This window comes from Python bivittatus, unplaced genomic scaffold (genome assembly GCF_059951505.1).
Source record: "Python bivittatus isolate LINGU-HERP-01145 unplaced genomic scaffold, Pbiv_v1 ctg000980_np1212, whole genome shotgun sequence".
Taxonomy (NCBI): Eukaryota; Metazoa; Chordata; class Lepidosauria; order Squamata; family Pythonidae; genus Python; species Python bivittatus.
In genome coordinates, this window is record NW_028277125.1 from 6,467,322 (window position 1) to 6,488,095 (window position 20,774).

The 20,774-nt window shown below is 45.7% G+C and overlaps 1 protein-coding gene across 14 annotated transcripts in view; it reads left to right on the top strand.

Moving 5' to 3' along the window:
* Nucleotides 1–1,853: 1,853 nt before the first annotated feature.
* EIF4G1 (eukaryotic translation initiation factor 4 gamma 1) overlaps nt 1,854–20,774 on the top strand; it is an 88,369-nt gene continuing 69,448 nt past the window's right edge. For 10 of the 14 annotated variants that reach the window (XM_088132376.1, XM_088132382.1, XM_088132383.1 and 7 more), the window contains exon 1: nt 1,854–2,007. The gene's annotated coding sequence lies outside the window, so the exon portion shown is untranslated. Of the gene's footprint in view, nt 2,008–6,201; nt 6,346–6,696; nt 6,721–20,774 lie in introns of those variants that run through there. The other 4 variants (XM_088132377.1, XM_088132380.1, XM_088132378.1 and 1 more) reach the window with 3 other exon arrangements.

Below are 20,774 nucleotides of genomic sequence, written 5' to 3' on the forward strand. Positions count from 1 at the left end.
ACCAAAGGAAGAAAAATCAGTTGAAGTTCTAACCAAGATATGCCAGCAAATCTGGAGAAGAACACAGTGGCCAACCAATTGGAAGAGATCAATCTATATTCCAATACCAAAAAAAGGCGGCTTAACAGAGTGTGTAAACTATTGTACAATATCCTTAATTTCACATGCTAGCAAAATAATGTTTAGGATCATCCAATGCAGATTAGAGCCCTACATGGAAAAAGAGATGCCAGATGTTCCAGCTGGCTTTAGAAAAGGCCAAGGAACACAAGACATTATTGCCAATGCACGCTGGATAATTAAGAAAGCCAAAGAACACCCACCCATCCCAAAAAAAGCCAGGATGTGCTTCATCAATTATAGAAAAACCTTTGTGTTGATCACGTCAAGCTGTGGAATGTGGTCAGAAAAATGGGAATCCCAGAACATCTCACTGTCCTCATGAGACACTTATATACAGGTCAGGAAGCTGCAATACAGACAAGATGGTGAAACAGACTAGCTCCCAGTTGGCAAAGGAGTGCAACAAGACTGTGTACTCTCCCCTTATTTATTCAACCTATATGCAGAATATATATTAAGGGAAGCTGGATTGGAAGAAGATGAGCGTGGTTTTAAAATTGGAGGAAGAAACATCACTAACCTGCATTATGCTGATGACACTATCCTGATAGCTGAAAATGCAGAGGATCCACAAGCCTAGTACTAAAAGTCAAAGAGCACAGTAAAGAAATGGGACTAAAATGAAATATAAAGAAGACCAAACTGATGAGAACAGGTAGAACAACCAGCCTTAGAATTGACAATGAAGGTATCAAAGTGGTGGGGAGCTTCTGCCTTTTAGGGTCAACCATCAAAGAAATATCAGTAGGAAGCAAAAACTGTACTTTTTCTTGATTGATTTAAACGATTTCTACATCTGCTCATCTCATAGCAATCACTCTGGGTTGTGTATGGAAAGTTAAAAGCCCAAAAATATGCCCGTATCTACACATGCTGAACTAAACTACATGGAGATGCATTCACACATTAAACTTGGTCAGCCGATTGTGGCTTAGTGAGTTATGCAAACCCAGTTAATTCAGTTAACATGGAGTTCAGTGCACTACGGCAGCGGTTCTCAACCTTGGCTGCTTTAAGATATGCTCACTTCAACTCCCAGAATCCCCCATATCTTAAAAGAGGCCAAGGTTGAGAAACGCTGTATTATGGGAACCCAGAAAAGAGGTCCATTGGGAAGTCAGTTTAAGGAGGCACGCAGGGCACAGGATTTGCATTTTAGGCTGCGGTCCTGATTAGGTTGTCCTTCCAGGAAGACTCCTCTGAAGAGCACAAGATTGTTAAAAAAAGGCTGTTTCCTGGGAGGGGGCGGGGTTAGTCTTAATGAACTCAAAGGCGACGCCCTAACGAAGCTGCTGCTCCGTGTCTGGATTGAGGGCTTTAGGGTGGGAGAAGCGGCGGCTCGTTCGCCCCTCTTCCTTCCGCCTGACGGAGACTCAACCCAGCTTTCCCGCTCCAGTGCCTCCCGGCAGCTCTCACACCGGCTGGGAACTTGGGGAAGTGCGATCCGCCCAGAAGGGCCTAGGATGGGAACGGTTCACACGCACACACGTGTCACTCCGCCGGCAACGCTCGAAGCGCCTGGGAAAAGGAGGCGGAAGCCGCCGGCGCCACGTGACGCAGGCGCCGTCCTCTTCGTGGGAGATCACATGGCCGAGGCGCCGAGCCGGATCGCTGAGCGGTCAGCTGACCCGCCCGGGCGCCCTTTCTTCTCTCCCCGAGGCCGTGCAGTAAAGCATGGCGTGGGTCACGTGATGAGGGCCGTCTTCCCCTCCCGAGCGAGGCTTCAGGCGAGCCCCGCCCCTTCCCCCTCTTCTGGCCCTCGCCCCGTGACCGGCCCTCCCCTCCCGGCCCCGCCCCTCCCCTCGGAGCGGCTCCGGAAATGGTCGTGCTGGGCTTCGCTACGGCTGCGTTGGGCCTCGCTCCCCGGACTGAAGGCGACTGAAGGTAACCGCGCGGGGCGGAGGGGGCGCCGGAGGGTCGCGCGAATAGGCCGCGGCGGGGGCGGGGACCAGGCAGGCCCCGCCCCCTCCGCCGGGCTCTTCTGCTCTCCCGCACCGCGTCGCGCCCTGCCCGGGCTTCGGCCGCCATTGCTCCCTCCCTCCCGCAAGGCCTCGCCTCAGCACCACGTGGGAGCCCAGGCCGGAGGCCCTATCCGGGCCCGGCCGCGTGGAATTCGCCCCCCGGCCTACCAGGCCGGCTCTCGCCTCGGCCCGCTCCATTTTGTCTCCCTCCTGATTCCGCCTCCCCGCACTGACCGCCCGCTGGATGGCCGAGCTCCCACCTCCCGCCCCCCCCCAGCCCAGCAGGCCGAAGGCCCCGCGGGCCCCTTCTCCAAACGTGCTTGGCTTGCCTAGGGCTGACCTAGAGTTGGGTTGGGGGGCTGAGGGTGTCCTGGGAATAATGTTAAGCTGTGTCGTGTGAACGCAGCCGTTGTGCTGAATTACAGTTCCCATCAGCCCCAGCCGGCATGGCCCATAAGGGCACCGGCTGGTTCAGTCGAAGACATCCGGAGGATAAGAGGTTGGGGAAGGCCGGCTCTTGAGGCCTGACTCGGCCTCCTCTCTTTCTCTCGCCCTTTGGCTTTCTGGACTATTGAACTCTCAGACTTCTTGGCAGCCACGAATTCTCCGTATAGACAACACTGAATTCACTGCTACTGGTCAAGGCACCCACCCCGTTTTATTTAATGCAGATTGAGGGTTTGTTGGCTTCAGAACTCTTACGAAATGTATTAACTCTTCCCTCCCTTCAAGTGAATTTTTTTGTTTGACCTTTACATGTGTGAGAAATGCTGAGATCTCTGCTCCCTGCAAGCCAGAAATCACAGAATTTGAGGCACATAATCAAACCTGGTTTGGCTAGTTATCTATGGCAAGTTTTCTTAATTAACTGTACATGTATTTTCTGTGCTATTTCTTTGTTCAGCATTCTTGAGGACTGCGCTTCGCAAGCAAATATGCTCTCAGCAATGGGATATTACTGAGATCAAGATCTGTTCTCGTATCCATTCTTTTGGGAAAACTGCTGAACCTTAATTTGTGTGAATACTGAGAGTTTTATTTCAGAAACATTTTGTTCTTTCTATGCTGGCTGTAAGCTCTTAGTTCAATTACTAAGGCTTTGAAAATTCATTAAGTATCTTCCAGTGTGAATGTTTATAAGGTTTACATGGTCGTGCACATTAAACAGCCTACCATGGTTGTTTGCTATACCAACTCGGGCAATAACAAAATATAATACAAATCAAAGCCTATTCTAGAGTGTCTTCTCTTGGCTTTCTCCTTACACTTAGGGATAGGTCCAAAGTCCCACTCTTGTGTACAACCCAATTGAGCAAGAATTGGAAATAATTTTGCACTGATGAAGTACTATAGAAATGATTAATGAATCTATATACAGGTCATCCAGTTCTACAGCTTGGTTTTCCCTGTGAACATCCTTGGGGGTGAAGTCCCTCCAACTCTTGAATTATGGCTTGTTCAAGGCATAAAATCCTGTTCCCTGAACCATTATACCTGAAACCCTGAGCCTTGCTCTTGAACCCAGAGTCCCATACTAGTTCAGCAAGGAAACTGTTTTGACTTGTCATCAATTTGGTCATAGCTGTAGTGTCTAATATATCTTCAAATACCAAGGCCATGTAAACACAAAGAATGTATGAGTTCTCTTGCCTTTGAGCAGCAAAACTACAATCTGTGTAATGATAGTTCATTACTATGATGTTTAAAGATGTTTGAAGTAAAACTAGCTGCTTATAACACATCATATTCTTAGACAAAACCCTCTTTTCCCACCTATTCCTTTCCTGTATGATCTTGTTCCTTTCCCCTCCCTCCTTATCTGTAGGACCCAGAATCTAAGGCACACACTATCTAGGATGCATTTGCCATGTTCTTGCACAAATGTGGAGAGCCGGAACCTTCATTCAGTCATTACAGGACTGGTAATATTTGTAGGATGTGGACTTTATACTCTATAAAACTGAGTATAAGCAGCCAGTGTTTATGAGACAAATTAGTTGTCATAACCACATCTAATGAATCTCTGAATTTATAGCAGTTTTAAGATTTTGCTTTTTTTTTTTTTTTAGTGGCTGGAATATATCATCTTGACTTAAAATTTGAATTTCATATAGAGAAAGGGTTGGTTTTATTTCATCGATTATACTGGGGGTTTTTTTTGTTTTTCTAAGCCTGTAAATGTTTTCTGGTAGAGTGTTTTCACCTAAATGGAAAACTTCCATTCTGTTGGCAAGATCAGCTCTCTTGTTCTCTTCCTGAACTTCACTGATCTCAAAAAGCTAAGTTGAGTCAGACCAAATGACTGGACTGGTGGCCATGATAAAACATCTTCATGTTGTTTCCAAGAAAATTAATTGGCTATACCCAGAAGATCACCCAAGTCCAAGTTCACACCTCAGCTTGTAATATGGAGAAGGGTTTGCAAGAAGTAAACATACCTATAGAATCTCATTGTTTAAAAAATTGTTGGAGCTTATTTTCAGAATAATCTTCCAGAGCTAAATGGAGAGATATAAAGTAACATCTCCTTCATCTTCCCATTTAGCTTTGGAAGATTATTTTGAAAATAAGCCCCAACACAGTTATTTAAACAGTGAGATTCTATAGGTATGTTTACCTCTTGCAAACCCTTCTCCATGTTACAGGTTGAGTTGTGATCTTGGATCCCCTGCTTCACCTTCTGGTACTTTAATCTGGAATCTGTCCTCTTTTCTGCAGTCTGTAAAACCACCTTTAACCTTCATGTAGCTCCTAAACACCTTGCCATCGCCACATTGGTCCAGTTTTACGTCCCATAAAGACTTATGCCTTTTAATAAAAGCGTTAGTCGGAAAAGGTACTACCAGACTCCTGATCGTTTGCCAGGTTGAGCAAGTTTCTTGTACGCTGGGAGGTTTTTTCCTCTGCAATTAAATCTGAATTAGTGATGCACAGGTATTAGAAAATAATCCATTCTGTAAAGATGAACATCCAAAGAGGCATTTGTTTTCCCTCTCGCTCTATTGCCCTTTGTAAGTCTGACAGCCCACTTATTTTCTTTGTATGTGTAAACTAAATGTCACTCAAAAAGATACTTTGCCTAGCACAAGTCAACTTACGCAACTTATGCTAGTGTTGCCTCATCTGGCACCCTCCTGACAACAATTCCTGTAACCCCTTGTCAACGTTGCCATTTTTTTTTTTATTGTGTACCTTCTTGGTTTGCATTTGTAGTGCTTGCTTGTATGTCTGAAGTCCTCCCCTCCCCTATTGTGTTTATGGAATTCTGAGCTTATTGTCCGAGCTTAATATTCAGTTTTTCTCAGGTCGGAAAGCCATAGAATATCTGCGGCTACTGACGTACTTGCTCCCCCAGTTCCCTCTTCATCCGGAAGGGAGGAAAAATGAGGGCTGTGAATCGTTCTGAGTGCTCCCAACTTGGGGCCCTCCAGATGTGGTGCTAAGAGCACAGCTTCCATCTTCCCCAGATAGCACAGTGATTGTTCTCCGGTGGCTTTGGAACGATGGCATCCTATGGGGTAGGATAGTGTAGATCAGGGTTCCTCAATCTCAGCAACTTTAAGATGGATGGACTTCAACTCCCAGAATTCCCTGGCCAGCCATGCTGGCCGGGGAATTCTGGGAATTGAAGTCCACCCATCTTAAAGTCGCTGAGATTGAGGAATCCTGGTGTAGGCGTTTGTCACACGTGTGCGGGGGTGGGGAGCGGAGATCTTCCTACGTGCAAAGCGTATCCTGAAACCTTTTACCAGTTCGGGGCTCCCGAGGCGCTCGGAGAGCTCTTGCCCCCACGTGGGCTCGGCGGCGAGGGGGGAGAACCCGCTGCGGCGAGAGGAGAGGATCCCCCTTGAGCGGACCCCCGCGTGCCTCCCCGCGCTCCCGGCTCGGCCGAGAGCTGCCTCTCCGCCCCGGCGCGCGCGCACGTGGCAGCGGCCTTCCCCCGGGCGCAAACGGGCCCGAAACACCCGCTCTGCGGCCGGTCCCTTTCTCGGAGCCGGCGCCCGTGCCGGGCTGGCTTTCTCTGCTCGCTAGGCCCGAGGCCCGCCGGCCCCACGTGTTCTCCTTCCTCTTCCTTCCTGCCTCCGCTCCTTGCCTTGCCCGAGGCCGTGGCGGGGCTGGCCTTGGCTCGGCTCCTCCTCCTCCCTCCCCTCGCTCGCCCGCCCGCTCGCTCGCTGGCTGCTGCTGCCGCCACCGCGCCGGTCCTGGGCTCGGCGTCCGCCTCCGCGATCCGGCCGGCCCCACGTGCTTTCGGCTGAAATCGGTACGGTCCGCGGCAGCGGCGCTGGGGGGGGGGGGGCTCGGCCGCCTCCTGGCTTTTTCCCCCGCGCCGCGGCTGCTCTTGCGGCAGGCGCCGCCGCGTGGGCCTGGCGATCGCCTGCCTTCTTCCCCTCTGGGCCGCCCGGCTGGGACACGTGTCCTTGGATCAGGCGGATCTGGCCTGCTTTTCCGGCTGGCTGCCTGGCCGGCCGGCGCTGGACACAAGGGGAGAGGCGTCCCCGCGCAGGGGGAAAGGAAGGGAGGGTCTGGGGTCCCTCGGTCCCACGTGCTCTCTGCGGGAGGGGTCGAGCCGGAGTCTGTCTCGCCTTTCTGCTCGGCGGGATGGCCGGGTTGGGGGCCTTTGGAAGAGGAGGGAAAGGTAAGAGCTGGCTTCGGGCTATTATTTCTGTATGGGAGGCTGCCCCCTCCCCAAAACAGCCCTGCCCGTCCCTTTTCCGGCTGCCTTCGGTCTCCCCCCAGCCCTTTCCCCAGAGAGGCTCTTAGGAAAAAACCCCTCCCTTTGTAAAGGTGTGAAGGAAAAATAAGCCTTGGCGTCTTTCCTGATTGTCCCGCGTCTGGATTCTTTTATTTGGTGGGTCTCTCAATTCTTTTGCGGGGGGAGGTGGCGGTTCCTTGTCTCTTCTGCCTCCAACATATGTTCGCCTGTTCTGGGCGAGGGAAGGAGGCTCAGCGGCATCATAACCTGATTTTTCCAGGCTTCGCTGCAGTTTGTGTTCCCTTGGAATGCCAGACTTGGCTTTGACAGGTGTCTGTATCTATAGACGGTGGGATGTGGTTCATGCAGTTAACTGTATTTTCTTTGTAGCCTGCTTGACTGCCATCGAGGTGGGATTGGACGGGGATTAAAGGGAATTTGCTGCGTGGAGCAACTCCAACTCTCCTTAAAAGAATGGGGGAAGGAGGACATTTTGAACCTCTCGTACATTTCCTGGTTTGGCCTTTCAGGGAACCTGGATTCCGGGGAAAGTTGGTAACTTATGGTGCACATTTTGTCCTAGCCAACCCTTTTTCTGGGCTACTCCTGGTGATGGGCAGAATGTACACTCATTTTGATAAGAGTGTATTTGACCCTTTTGATAAGATTGTATTGGACCCATAAAAGAAAGAGCAAAGTGTTATAGTTGAGTTTTCCTCTAGTAAGATTGGCTGTGCGGAGGGAATACAGTGGTTCTCCTTTATAACTCTGGAGCCATGGGTGTGTGCCTCAAAAGAAGGGCTGGGGAAATATTTGAAATTCCTAAGCTACAGGATAAAGGCATTTAGGAACAAGCCCTCAATGGGGATGGAAGGAGTTGTACTACATAAAAACAGTTACCTGCTTTTCATCCGTGTCCAGCAGTCAGTAAAGTCCTAGCAAATATGTTTTGAAAACCATGTTAGAGGGTGGTTGTAGCTTCTTCTGAATGTTGAATTTCTAGAAGTTATCATCTACAAGATGCCTCCATTGTATTCCTCAGGCCATGCGTTAAAGTAGTTGTCCCTATCCTTTGGGAATTACTTCCCCTTGCAGGCAAAGTATTGTGCTCTCTTTTTGAATAGTCCTGTCTGCTGCCTGATGAATTCATGGTTCCTCCAAGTATCTTCAGTGGATTGTGTTTCTGCCATTGGCATTTACAAATGCATTCATTACAAGACTAAGCAGTAGTCCATGAAGGTCCTCGTTGAAAATCTCACCTCTCCCAGTATCTCATGATGCAGCTGATTAGTGCTCAGGAGGGGGACATCTGGGAACCCCTGCGTGTGCAGCCTGGAATTCCATAACAGGAGAAACGGAGGGTGCAAGTAAATTACTTGATAAACCAGCATCAGTCCCTGTTCTGAAATGTGAGAATAATAGTGGTAACTCTGTTTCATTTCTTTTAACATTTTTGTTTAGATGAAATGTGCAAAAAATGTGCTGCGTAAATATTAAGTATTGCTGTTTTCATTATGCAGCTCAGGAGCTGATGCTGTGGGAGTGTGGCTTCTCCAGGGCTGCTCAGTGAGTTTGTGACCCAGCTGGATTTTAGCCCAAGGCCTTTCATTGTCCAAGGACATGACCCTGTTCATCTTGCCACAGTAGCTCCCTTTCACCCAGTGGTCACAGATGCTAATTTAATATTTGAGAAATTACATGTACCCACTTTACCATGTCATTATTTATTGCATTTATATTGTATACTTTCTCTGAGAATCAAGGCACGATGTGTAACTTTACCCTATAACAACAACAGTGTGGGAGAGTGCCTGGCCCACAGTCATCCAGGGAACTTTGTGATTCAACGTCTGGACTTGAACCAGGGTCCAAATCCAACATGTTAACCACTATGCTACGCTGGCTACACTGTCCTCAGTAGTGATAAGATACACATCTCTGTGTGTCAGTGCAAAAAGTTTATAGAATCAGTACATATCTTCATTGACAGACTAAGCTTGTGTTCTTCATGTGCAAAAATCTATGTGTAGTTTTCTGTGTAGAAACAGGATGGCAGTTACTTGAAGTGCTCCATTTTGACCAGAAGTTGTATAATAAGGATAAGCCATGTTTCTAATTCTACAGCATCTCTAGATAAATGATATATTTTGCTTTTGGGCTTGTCCAGTGGAATATTTTATAGTTTTGAGACTTGTCCTCTCATTCTGAAAGTCCTTTTCCTATCACCCTCTCTCAGTGGTAGTGCCTGTTTCTCTTGGTTCCTAGTTTACTTCCAGTTGCACAGCCAAAGGAATCAAATCTTACCTTCAGGAGCAGCAGGAAAAAGAAACTAAAAATAGGGTGGAGGTGCAAAATGTTCCTTTCCCCCCTTTCTCATCTTCACGATTTGAAGAAAATCTTGCTATCCAGGTTTTTGGTAACTCTCCAGGTGCCTTCTTAGAAAGGACATTTCAGGAAATGAAATGGCCAGAGGCAAGGGAGAAATAAGTTCTTCCATCTAATTCTTCTAAGTTGAAATAAGTATTGCTTGAGAAGTAATGTGGATTTATGAGCTAGGAATTCTCCAATAGAAATCTCATTTCAGTCACGAGGCTGTTAGTCCAACCTCCCTATCAATTAAAGTAGTCTTGCTGAAGCAGGACAAATATCCAAGTAGTTCCATTTCTTATACTGATCAGCAACACATCTACTAGTGTTGCATAAACAAGATCTTAGCCCTCTTCTTGTGGTCCCCCAGAATTGAGATTTATTTATTTAGAACATTTATATGGCTGTTCAACTCAAAACCCCATGACTTTGGGCAGCATACAAAATCATTTAAACAAAAATGCGAAAGAAGAACAATAGATGCCAGTTAAACAAAAGAAACAATTAAATGGTGATCATAACTAAAATTGGCTATTCCTACAAAATGGGAGCTCTGCTTATCCTGACCCAAGCCTTTCTAAAGGCCTGCAGGGTGGGGGGCAACTAGATATTGGGTGGGAGATTGTTCCAAAGGGCAAGGTGAGATCTCTTGTCTCTCACAAGGTGACATGGTTTCAGAGAAGGGACCTGGACTATGTCCTCCCTGTCAGAATGTGTGGGATGGGCAGGAACTCTTGGGAGGTCATCCCACAAACAAATAATAATTAGCGAATAGTATTTAGAGGTATACTGCTTCTGATCTTGGAGGTTCAGTGTAGCTGCCCCAACATAGCCATTCGCTTTGCCGGTCTGCCATGGCGCTGCCTAAATTTTCTTCCGTCTGCTTTATGTAATGAAGAAATAAGTAAGGCTTGCTTAAGACAGTGTGTGCAAATACCTGAAAGTGCTACCTCAGTCTTGTTAACCTGCCTTCAAGATTTATATTTGTAGTTGCTACAGTAAAGTTGTAATCCTCATTTCTCCATTCATTGCAGAATTAGGGAAGTCTCTGCTATGGCCCCGAAATAAAGGAGGTGATTAGAGGGTATTAAAGAGTAACTGATCTACATTAAACATACCTAAGCCCTAGTTCTTTGAGAAGATGGTTGTCTTGGGATTCCCATGTCATCTTTAAAAAAAAAAAAGGATGCAGTTAAACCCTAGGGAAAATGATTAAGTCACAAATCAGTTTAGATGCAGAATAAACTGGCTGATACATGTGGGACTCCAGTTCCTAAAGTTCCTGGGAAAAAATGGCTGAACCTCCCTTTGCTAAATTTCATCTACACAGTGAGGTAGACTGGAGCTTAACCTTCACTGCAGACTCCTAATAAACTCGGAGAAAGAGCCTCCTACGTATACAGCCTGTGTTTTCACAAGACACTTAAGTTGTAATGGAGTCAGCCCTATTTTAATCTGGTGTCTTGTGGGAACCTAGTCCATGGGGTTAGACTATGGTACAGTGTGTTATGCGAACCCAGAAAATTGAGTTAATTGAATATATTGTGGTTCATATTGTGGCTCACTAATTCTCTGTAGAGATGTTATGCAATCATACCGTAGTATGTCTTCTGCTGTTAACAATTTGAGTGAATCTTGGGTGGGGTAGCAGATAATCCATTAAACAGGTTCTTTTTGGAATAAGTAAAATTCTTCCTGTTTTATTTACTTAAAATGTGTAAGATCAATATTTTTATGTCAAGCAGTAGCATTATAGAATTGTGATAGAATTAAAGGGCTTGGCTCTAAACCTAGATAAACCTAGAATAGTGCAATTGAAATCATTGTGATCTAAATTGATCCTGACCTGCTTGTCTTCCTGATTTCATAGGGCCTGTTCTAAATCTGGATCTGTCTAATGTTTTTACTATTGTTTTAAAGTTAATTTCTTATCTGAATAATTCTGTGAGTCTTTCTCTTCCTCTTCTTCTTCTCCTTCTTCTTTTAACTCACCTTTTTGATATATATCTCAAGGCGGTGGACATACCTAATCTTCCTTCCTCCTCCTATTTTCCCCACAACAACAACCCTGTGAGGTGGGTTGGGCTGAGAGAGAGGAACTGGCCCAAAGTCACCCAGCCGGCTTTCATGCCTCAGGCGGGACTAGAACTCACAGCCTCCTGCTTTCTAGGCCAGCATCTTAGCTACTGCACCAAACTGGCTCTCCAGTTTTTGTGGCTGTTTGACACTCTACATAATACCTTTTTTATTAATACAGAATTTGTGGTTTTATTTCTAGCTATTACATTTTCCCTGCCTTTCAAACGACATCTAATTTTTGTCTCTTTTTTCCCCCAGTACTGGACATATTTTCACTGTAGTAAATATATAGTCTTATAAGCCTTTTGCCGGATGAATGTGTGTGTGTCTGCCTAAACTTTATGGCACCGATATTCGTACAGCTGCAATCCCTTCCTTACTTATGCAACTCTAAATTATAGAGAAGAAGCCTTATTTCTGAGTAAAGTATATTGATTTTTTTTTCTAATGCAAAGAGCCGTGGTAATTCTTTTTTCCTAAAAAGTGGTGGCAGATAGCATTTAAACAACATTGGTAAGTTTCTTAAATATGTACAATATTTTATTTATTGATTTGTTAGGTTTATATCCTACCTTTCCTTTAGGAGCTCGTGGTGACATACATAATACTCCCTACAATTTTTCCCTACAACAACAACCCTGTGAGGCAAATTGGACTGAGAGAAAGTGACCGGCCTGTAGTAACTTGGTGAGCTTTGGTGGCTGAGGGTGGACTTAAACCTGGGTCTCTGTAGCAAATTAGAAATTATATATCTGATGTGGTTAAAGTGGTAAAATTGGTTTGGTAGGGAAATTTTGCATCAATTTCTGTTTAGAATTGAAATTAGAATATGGGCCAAATGAGAAAAACATTTCTCCTTCCATAATTTCAGTATTTCCCTATCTACTGCCTGTGGTAGGGAAGGCAGATTTAGATAAGTCTGACAACTCCATGGGTACTCGTTTGGCATTGCTTAATGCAGATTAATAACTTCAGCCTTCCCAAAGCTAGACTCTCTAGATCATATTTTTCAACCTTGGCCCCTTTAAGATGTGTGGACTTCAACTCCCAGAATTCTGGGAGTTGAAGTCCCCCCCATGCTGGCTGGGGAATTCTGGGAGTCAAAGTGGCCAAGGTTGAGAAACACTGATCTAGATATTAGACTAAAATTACCACACTCTAGCAAGTATTGGGACATTTGAAGAACTAGCTCTGGAAAACCTTGTTGCCTTCGGAATAATGTTGCTAAAGAAGTAACAAGGGGTGAATTGGCCTTCAGTAATACAGGAAGGGTTATCTTTGGTGTTCTGAATTGTGGATGGAGAATGAAAGATCATGTGCATTAAGGCAGGATGAAAGTATATGGGCATTACTAAAACAGGTATTTTGTGTGAAAGGAATGTCTTTGCTGGGGTAAGTTTGCTCTCCTGTAAAAATGAGCTGCTGTTCCTGTAATGACCATCCTAAAAGGCAGAAGATTGATTGAAAAGGGATAAAAAATGGAGAGAATATTATTTTGATGCTTTTGTGAATTGAAGGGTATTACTACTGAATTGAGAATTGAATATATTACTATTGCTTTCACTTTAGCAATGCCATTGGTTATATGTAGGTATAAAACTTAAGAGAAAAGTGCTGTCTTCTGTCCTGAGGAGTCTATAGTCTTAAGTTGTGCTGGCACAGGGAGATGAGACAAGGAAAATGGATGGGTCAAAGGGAAGAAATGTTAGCAAAATGGTTTACATGAGTTTGGATTTCCTAACAGTTCTAGTGAGTTAACTAATATATTTGATGGACTTTTTTCTTCAGAAATGCTTTGAAGGAATAAGTCTACCTGAGCCTGCCGGAACCATAGAAGCAAATGCTATTGGATCAGTGAATAGGAAACTATCATAAGTACTGTAGTTGAAAAAACAAAATACAATTCCTGTTTTGTGAGTTCTTGGGCAGCTCATATTTACTGTCAGTGGTTTTGCAAATGGGGAATTTTAAGGCAATAAGATTACTCTCTGGCAAATGCAAATCCTGTAATTGTTTTGAATTACACAACCTGTTTCATAAAAGTAGACCATGCCTTAGCCCTGTTGACCACTTATGTTTTTTTTTTTTTTTTGGTATTTAAATAGACTCTAACTGATCTGCTGGGCTGGACAATTGAGATACAATCCTGACATACTTATTCCAACAACAGGGTGGGTTTAATCAGGTGCCTACCAACCCAGGTAGGTGAGCTGGTGTAAGAACAACCCTGTAATCAGCCTGTGAAGTCCTCTGGCCATAGTCTCAAGAAGATTTATGACTGCCACCTGCCCAGTGCTGCTCCTTAAATGTCTTGTTTTTTTCTGGCGTTTAGGACTGACAGGGCAGGATTTTAACTTAGTATAGTGACACTCCATTTGAGGCCTTGTGAAAAATTAAAATTAAAGCTTGGGACCAATCACAACTTTATCAGTAACAAAGCCAGCAAAGGTGGAAGGAAATCCCCTGATGTTGCCCTCTGCCTCCTAAGTAAGCTTCATGTACTTGCCCCAGTTGTTAATACAAAAGCATGGCTGCTTTTACTGCTTAGTCTTTATGTTACTGGCAGTTTAGCCTAGACATCTGAAGAAGTGATTTTCTTTCTCTTAACCACCTCTTTATAACTATCAGTAATTTGCTCATTTATTTATTGTAATTTATTATTGCTCAGTCCCCCCCCCCCCAAAGGCTCCAAGAGGCTTACAAATGGTACAGTACAAACAATAACCTAGAAATTATTAACACAAACCAGACAGTCAATTGTTGTTGTTGTTGTTTAGTCGTTAAGTCGTGTCCGACTCTTCGTGACCCCATGAACCATATTGCGCCAGGCCTTCCTGTCCTTCACTGCCTCCCTGAGTTTGCTCAGTTTCATGCTCAGACAGTCAATACCATTGCTAATAAAACTTTTCTATTCGTTATTATATTGAGGAAAACCCTTCTCTATAACAGTGATCAGTTCCTGCAGGATGGGAATCCTGAAGGCTCTGAGAAACAGCAAAGTGTTATCAGCTTTCCTAAATATGATTGGATTTGGTGATGTCTGATTTTGGGTGGAGCGCTATCTGAAAGAGAAATGGAGAAGGCATGCCCCCATGGTCCTTGATGGTGATAATCTTTCAAAGTTGGGACTTGGAGGGTCTCATCAACACTGTCCTGCAGATATCTATGTTGTGAGTCATATAGGACTTCAACAGTGCCTACCAGCATCTTAAATTGCATCTGGAACCCAACTGGCAACCAACATGGCTCATACAGTAGCAATGTTAATTGAGGGAAATGGAGAGGCGCCTTTGCTGTAGCTTCCAAGTGATCTTCAAGGGCAGGCCCATGGAAAGAAGTTGCAGTACTTTTAAATTTGTCTTAGTAATTAAATGGATTCTTGAGGACACGCAAGGTATTTGCCTCATATTTATTGTCCTGGTGAAGAAGCATTTGAAACACAGAACAACCTCACAGGGTGAGGTTGGTCTGCATCACAAATGCTTCTCGGCAAGGCTTGGCAGTTTACAGAATTTTTGCAAGCCAGCTTGGTCCTGTTGCAGCACTCCAAAAGTGCCTAAGGGCACATTCACAGAAACTAGGCTAAGCCTGCCATGAGTGTTAGCATGCTGACCAAGGTCTGCGTTTCTGTCCCTCACAATCACCCTTTTCTCAAACTTGCACACACCATGTCCCTCACTCACTTTTTTTCACTCCCCCCAATCTCAAATGGACATCACTTCTCTCCCCCTTGCCACCCTTTCCTTGCATCCAAACACCCATGCTTCCCACACTCAAGCATAGTCTCTGTGCTCCAGATTTGCTGACAAACATACTTCCTTCCCTCTTACACAAACAGGCATGTTCTCACTCCATTCCTTGCTGCCATTCACACATATAGTCTCCCTAGCACTTAGAATTCTTGTGTCTACCTCTCAAAAGATAAAGTACTACTTAAGCGGTAGGAAGGCAGAGTTGAATGAATATTGGAAAAAAATTAGAAAACAGTAAAAGCAGTTTAACAGTGGGACCTTGTTAAGCCAGAAACAAGATGGTCTCCTCTGTGTTGGATGGGCTCAAGCAGAGGTTAGCCATCTGCTTGAGATGCATAATTTGGATTGTACATTGAGCAGGGCTTTGGATCAGATGGCCTACATGGCCTGTTTCAACTCTGTGTGTATGGACATAATAACATAACATATAACCTTGCAAGTGCCTCTCCATAATGTGTGAATTCCCCCCCTGAGGAATTAAAAGTGAACTCTACAGAGGTGTATGTGCCATTTGTAAGAACTGTACCCCCTTCCTGAACAGTTTGAATGTTGACAAAAGTTGAATTCTACTCTACCTGCCCCTATGGTGATGCTCTTCATTTCTAAAAGGGCAACCCAAAACAGTCTGGCTTGACTGAACAGGGTCCTTCTCACGGGAGGCACAGTCTGGACCGGAAATAATACTACCTGTCTGGAATAATCTTTGCAGAAGCATCTTTTACAATTTTCTGTTGTTCGTATGTAGACAAAACCTGAAAGTTTGTTGGAGAAACAAGCTATGATTGTAGATAGATATTTTGGTGTCTCTCAACATCTTTGGTCAAAGAATTTAAAATGCATGACAGCCCCCTCCATCAGTAGACTGCATGGAGTTATCTTCTCCAACTTGGCACCCTTCAAATATGTGAATGACAGGTCCGATAATGATGGACCTCATAGCCAACAGGATCATGAAGGAAATTATAGTACACTATGTTTAAAGGAGCAGGTATCCGAAACTGGTGAAGGACAACCAGATTCCACTCTAGCTGGTGAGCACTGGCTGTTCTCAGGCCAGGGCTGTGGTGGTTGCTTACTTGCTAAGCGCCAGCCATTGCTACAGTCCTTGCCTGGAATATTTTGCTTGATCATGAAAGCTTTGCTCCAACAAGCACTTCAGCAACCCAAGTTGTCTGCATATATGTGTGTTTGCTTCCTTGCCTGTTCATTTGAGGTATCCCCTCCCAAGCTTTTAGGGGTAATGTCCTCTAGGAGTGGAGAACATTGTTAGAGTTCAAGAGGATTCATGCGTCTTGCATGCAGTATCCCAGCAGTCCTCACCACAGCCCTGAAAAGTGCAGTCACATTATTAATCTCCAGCATATCAGGTTGACAGATCTAATAGAACGAGGTTGTGTAGACTCGTATTTAGGGCACAAGTTATATGCTGGTCCTTCTGATGTTGGATCATTTCCTAAAGAAGGAGCAGTTGAAATGAGAAAAAGATTTGTGCTCTGTTTCTAACCAAGCGTCCTCCTGTTGCGTTGGACTACAGCTCCCATAACCCCCAGCCAACATCCTGGTGGGGGATTATGGGAAGTGAAATCTTAACACAGTTGGGGAGCACCTGTTTGGGGAAGGTCAGTATATTTGCCCAAGCTGATTGCTCACATTCCATCTTCACTGCAGTCTTGCTATTCTCTTGTTTTCTTCTTGATGTATGCAGCCCCAAAGCACCAGGGTTTGGCCTCGAGTGCATGGCATCATGTTCAGGAGACCCTGGTTGAATGATGCCTTGTGGTCGCTGCTTTAAGTCTCCTCCTCCCTGCTTTCGCAGGCTTTAACCTTCAAGTGTTTATTTAATGGTGCTGGCCTGACTAATCATGTTGTGTCAGAAGACCTTGAATGGCAGAGGTCTTGAACGAGTGTGAATCTGACTGCAATCAGCTGGTTGGCTTTTGCAGGAAGCAGCTGTTGGGGGGGTAATGCCGCTTTCCTCCCTCAATATAGCCAATCAAGGACTATTTTGGACAAGGCTGGGCTGGGGTTTGGTCTAGGAATAAATAGCTATTTGAAAAATATACTATGTGGATCATTAGCAATATTTCAGTCATTCCCTTTGCATGCACTAGTTGGACTTTTCCTTCTAGCCCCCTCCATATGTTTTTCTGAGTTAATGAAAGTATGGCTTTATACCTCCAGATGTAGTCATTATTCTCTGTTCCTCTCTCTTTGCAGTTTGGGCTCCTTGGATTTGGGATATCTTAACTGTGGATTATAAGTCCCATTCTTCCCTTATTCCACTTTGGAATTCTCCAAGACAGCCTTCCCCATTCCAGTTACCCCTGGTTATCTCCAGATCCTCATCCCAGTTGCCTCCAGATGCAGGAATTCTATGGACTGGAGGGAAAGCTGTTTGGAAATGTCTGTGTGAAAACCCTTGTCCTCCTAATACTCTTCCCAGCCTGGTTTGAGCAACACCGATATCAACTAGGGGTGCTGATTGGACCCTCTCCAGATGTTTTGGAGTGTAGCTCCCAAAGTTCCTTGTCATAGATACACTGGTGAGGGCCAATAGAAGGGGAATCCAAAACACTTGGGGGCAGTAGGTTACCTACCTAAATGTGGGGGCAAAGAAGATGGTACTTTCTCCCCAAGGCATGTGATCCCTGTAAGAATAATCCTGCCAGAATCCCTCCATGTTGTTCTCTCCAGCTTGGCTTTGGCTTTGGCTTTCTCCCAGAGATGCACAACCCTGCTATGGTTTGCATTCTGGGTGGGAGCTGAGCCCCAAGTAGGCTGCTGAGATTTTGTCATCTGGAATGACAGAAAGGATGACCTCTGTGTGTTCTCTCTGTCATGGTGTGTGAATGCGTTTGGAGAGTCACTCTGTACTCACATGGGCAGAAGGCTCTATGGCTGGGAAGGCTGGGATAGCAGATATCATCCTAGTGTCAGTCCCCTCAGGTAGATTCTGCAGAAGGCAAAGATTTATTTTTAAGCTGTCAACAGCATTTTGAACATGGGAAGAAAAGAGGTGTAGGACGGAGGTTACAAGCCACTTATAATTGTGCTGAATGTCTGGTTCTGACCAAGAAAACTTCGAGTTCCCTCCTGGCCCTCCATTGCTTTACTGCTGCAAACTCCAATTGCCCATAGCAATTCACTCCCATTGCCTTTGGGAATTGCCTCTTCTAATTTTTTTTTTGGGGGGGGAGCTTCCATCCTTGTGCTTTAGATGCTTCCTGAATGCCAGAAGGGTAAATCCTGAACCGTTTTTCTTGCAACGTGCTGTGACTTGTGGGATTGTTTTTATCAGAGGGCAAAAGTGTTTCTGTGAGAAGGCAGTCACTGAATTCTTTAGCTGCTGTTTTCCTCTGCTGGTGAGAATGCCCCAGAGTTGGGTTGGCTTCCCTCAACAGTGTGACCTGCCTTTATTCTGCCTCTGGAACTCTCCCCATTATAAAATCCTCCGAAGGGGATCCTCTTACCTCCTGTCTGGAACTGAAACCGGAAGATGACATTGCATATGCTTGATCCATGATGCCAGTTTAGTCCTTAGGAGCTAGTTGTCCTCAAGAAGTGGTTACTGGAGGGATCATGGCTGGATATTGCTAGCGCTACATGTTCAGTTGGCAGAGTACATTCTCTATATTTTGCAAAGAGGGCGTGGGTTACTGTTATTCCCCATTTTCAGATGGGTAACTGAGGCTGAGAGTGATTTTGTCCAAAGCAGACAGAATAGCGAGATGCCATGAAAGTTGACCTCACGTATCCCTGGGCCAGAACCAGAGCATTTGAAAGGAAGAGGTAGTTGCATCTCCTTGCATTCTCCCCCCTTACTTCCTGTCTCCTTACTTCCTCTCCAAATACTTGTAGGTCTCCTTGCTTGCTAAATCACCTGAAATACATCTACTCTATCTCTTAGGCCTGGTCTTTAAGCCCTTGCCATTACCCCTTTCCCCTCATCTCTGTACTTGCCCTTTCCCAGAGCAGTCCTGTAAGACATGCAGTTTCCTTTCCTCAAACTGTCTCTTCTGCACTTTGGGGAGGAGGTGAGATCAGGCATGTTCCCTGGCAAAGGAAGGCTTCCCGTGGGTGTAAGTGCTGTGCACTGGCACAGCATCCAGGTTTCCTGTGCCATTGTCTTGTGCCTGCTGTAGTAGCACAGATAGGTGTTGGCTCGGCTAAGATGGGCCCTAAGGTTGCCAGCCCTCTTCCTCTTGCTGCTTCAGCCTGTGCAGTGCAAGTGACTCAGGCACGTGGGTGTGAGATTTCCTCCAACTGGTTTGGGCAGTGCTGAACCAGCGCTGGGACCGAATGGCTGTGACTGTGGGTGGGGCTTTGGGTGCTCCCTGGTTCTCCTTAGGCTGCCTCTCTCTTCTGTCTCTATGTCTCTGCAGTGCAGCAGACTCTGCGATCTGACACCACCGGCAGCTCCCTGCACTCATGTTCCTGGCCTTTCCAGGGTGGGGGTGGGGGGCTGTCCCCTGCCTTGCCCATGTTTGGCGAGCCCGAACCTCCATGCCATGCACCAGCCGGGTTGCAGGCTGATCTTTTCTCCCTCCCCACTCCTCCCCCCACCCCCAATCCATTTCTCAAAGCCTGGCAGATGAAAAAAAGTCTCAGCTGCTTGCGAAATTGGCCTGGGGTTTTCCTACTTGGGTGAGTATTTTTCATCTTCCTTGAGCTGTGTATTTTCCATGCATGTCTTGAGTTAGGAGCGGGATGGGGCAGGATCTCTTCCAAATGGAGATCTCCTATTTCCATTTGCCTCAATCCCAGATAGACCAATATTAAGAATTTTGAGAGAGGGTTGTCATTAGGCTGAGAATAAGTTCCAAAGCAGTTTTTTTTTCTTTTATCTTTCTTATAAACATGCTGGTGGGATTGGGCCTATGCTCAAAAAATGTCTTGGCCTTGGCAAAGAGCTGCTTTGTGTAAATTCACCAAGCATATTTGGGTACAAAGGGTGGGGGTGCTGCCCCACAGTGACACCTGGTGCTGTGCTGGTTTTATGATCTTCAGAACTTCCTTTGGGCTTCTTGGGGCGGGGGTCTGGTTAATTCAGGATCAACTTCCCAAAGGCAGTAACTGGATCCTTGATTTCAGAGCTGCTCTCCTCCTTGTTCACCCAAAGGGTTGCCCTGGAGTTTGTTGGTTTGGATTAGAGGTTAGTATTTCTCTGTCTGGAAAGTAAGGGTCATTTGAGAGGATGCCTCTTGATTGGCTTGGCCCAACTGCTTCCTGTGGGAAGGGATGCTGAATGCCCCCTCCCTCTCTACCCGGGTGTGATGCTCTATCACAGGCACACTGGCTGCTGGGTAAGGGGGAGAGGGTTGTTGTGGATGGTGCAGTTGTGTTCAAAGCAACTCTGGTTCCCCCTGCTAACTCTCTTCCCCAGAGATATGGCACACGTGAAGGCACCCAAAGAGGGCATGGACTAAATGCTGCAATTGTTTCAGCAGTGCCATCTTGGACTCCAGTGCCATCATAGAGCTGATAAAGCTGGGGAAGATGGAACTGCCCTTCTTTAGGAACTGCTAGTGCAGGGGAAGGAGTAAGTGATGTTGTGCCAGCCTTCTTCAACATAGTCTTGGTCTTGATTCTCAACAATTTGGGATTGCTGTAGAGTGTAAACCACCTGCTTAGGTAGTTTCATTGCCCTCCGAAAGGCCCAGAAAGAGCCTTGCTCTGCCTTCTGTGTGCTAAACTGGAACTTCTGCCATCTGTCTGTCCCTCCTTCATTTTTTTGCATTGTATCTGCTTTCTTCTCTCCCCAAATCTTTGTAGCCTGAAATGCTGGCAGCAGCAGCTGCC